This window comes from Crocuta crocuta, unplaced genomic scaffold (genome assembly GCF_008692635.1).
Source record: "Crocuta crocuta isolate KB4526 unplaced genomic scaffold, BGI_CrCroc_1.0 scaffold179, whole genome shotgun sequence".
Classification (NCBI taxonomy): domain Eukaryota; kingdom Metazoa; phylum Chordata; class Mammalia; order Carnivora; family Hyaenidae; genus Crocuta; species Crocuta crocuta.
In genome coordinates, this window is record NW_027551568.1 from 12,597,391 (window position 1) to 12,599,894 (window position 2,504).

Below are 2,504 nucleotides of genomic sequence, written 5' to 3' on the forward strand. Positions count from 1 at the left end.
GAGGTACAAAGTGTGACCTATGGGGACATGCATTAAATTGCAAAAAAAACTGCTTCACTTTTACAACTATGGAAATGTAGGCATAAATATTATGGGTATGGGATAATGGTGGAAGGAACACAAAGTTGGATCAGACCAAATGGGGCTCACTGAGAAGAGATTCTGTATTTAATGCTGCAGCTTGAGGAGTTAGGAAGGCTCAAATGGCTTGATTCGTCGGCTGACCCATGGAGCCAAAGCAAGCCCACAGTGAGGGAGTTGGAAATGCTGAGGGTGCTTGTTTCATTGTAGGTGGAAGGGTTTGTAGGCTTACAGAGACTGGGAGTGGATTTGTCATTTAAGACCTACTCACCAACACTGCAGGGGGCAGGGTGGGGGGTGTCCATAAGTCATCCTTCACAAGGATTGACGTAAATCTGAGTGGAACATCAACAACCTTGAGGAGCTCTGTGATCACTCATCTCCAAGGGTCTGACTTTATGGTGGGGACTGCAATCACTAAATCGAGAAACCTAAACTCAGTGGGAACAATTGGATCCCAGGGTGGCACGGGCCAAATGGAGGCACTCAATTGCCAAAGGCAAGGTGGATGCGGTTACTGTAATGGAAAACAGAGTCAAATCAGCAATCAGGATACTTTGACTCACAGAGACCTTGAGCACTGACTAGTTGATCATGGTATTCCTGGAAGTGAAATAAATAGGAAGCCTACTAAATTCTTACTTGATCTGTATAAGCAGAAGAGTTCTCGGTTAAGTGAAGAAAAGTATAACCTGAATCTTAAAAATTGAAAGTCATGGCTCCTGAATCAATTCTCAGACTTGAGCTAGTTTATAGACCCAAAACACCTTGAATGAGGGGGAGGTTGGGTCCCTTTGAAGAAGAATCACAGTACCCAGTACACTGCTCAAAATTTATACTGTTATCTTCTTCCCAACCTTACCCCCAAAGAACCTATGGTCATCTATCTATAACTATGCACTGGGGAGAAAGAAAATAATCAGGACCTTTTAGGGACTACTGGACACTGGCTCTGAACTGACACTGATTCCAGGAGACCCAAAACATCCCTGCACCAGTCAGAGCAGGGGCTTAGAGAGTGCACGTGATCAATGGAGTTTTAGCGCAGGTCCCTCTCATAGTGGGTCTCTAAGTCATCCTGTAGTTATTTCCCCAGGTCTGAATGCATAATTGGAATAGACATACCCAGTAACAGGCAGAATCCCTACACTGGTTCTCTGACCTGCAGAGTGAGGACTAGTATGACAGGTCAGGCCAAGTGGAAACCACTAGAACTGCCTCTACCTAGGATAATAGTAAAAACAAAAGCAATACTGCATTCCTGGAGGGATTGCAGAGATTAGTGCCACCGTCAAGGACTTGAAAGATGCAGGGAGGATGATTCCCACCACATCCCCGTTCAACTTGCATAGTTGGCCTGAGCAGAAGACAAATGGATCTTGGAGGAAGACATTAGATTACTGTAAGCCTAATCAGGGGGTGACTCCAATTGCAGCTGCTGTATCAGATCTAGTGTCACTGCTTATTAAGATATAGCAAATTAACACATCACCGAGTACTTGATGTGCACTGTCAATCTGGCAAAAATATTTTTTTCTCTATACTTGTCAATGAAGTCCATCAGAAACAGTTTGCTTTCAAATGACAAGACCTTCACTGTCCCACCTCAGGTGGACATCAACTCTCCAGCCCTGTGCCATAATTTAGTTCACAGGGAACTTGACCACCTTTCCCTTCTATACAACATCACATTGGTCCATTATATTAATGACATTATGCTGATTGATTGGTCCTAGTGACTAAGAAGTAGCAACTACTTTAAATGGATTGGTAAGACATTTACATGTAAGATGGGAAATAAATCCCACAAAAATTCAGGGGCCTTCTATCTTAGTAAGATTTCTAGGAACTCAGTGGTCTGGGACATGTTCGAGACAGATTATTGCATCCGCTACAAAAAGAGGTGCAGTGACTACTGGGGTCTTTGGATTTTAGAGGCAATTTGTTCTTTTTCTGCGTGTGTCACTCTAGCCCATTTACCAAGTAACTCAAGAAGTTGATAGTTTTGACTAGGTCCCAGAACAAAAGAAGGTTCTAGAACTGGTCCAGCTTGCCAGGCAAGTTGCTCCATCACTTGGGGCATGTCATCTAGCAAATCTAACGGTGCTTGGAGTAGCAGAGGTGGACAGGAATGCAGTCTGGAGCCTTCGGCAGGTTCCTATAGGTGAATCATAGCACAGGCCTTAGAATGTTCTAGGAAAGACTTGCCATCTTCTGTGAAGATCTACTCTCCTCTTGAGGAAGAGCTCCTGGCCTGTCATGGGACCTTAGTAGAGACTAAATGTTTAACCACAGGCCACCAAATTCCCATGTGTCCTGAGGTATCCATCAGCAACTGGAGGTTACCTGACCCACCATGCCATAAAGTTGGGCGTGCACAGCAGAGCTCCATCATCTGGTGGAAGCATGAAAGTTGTGTCACA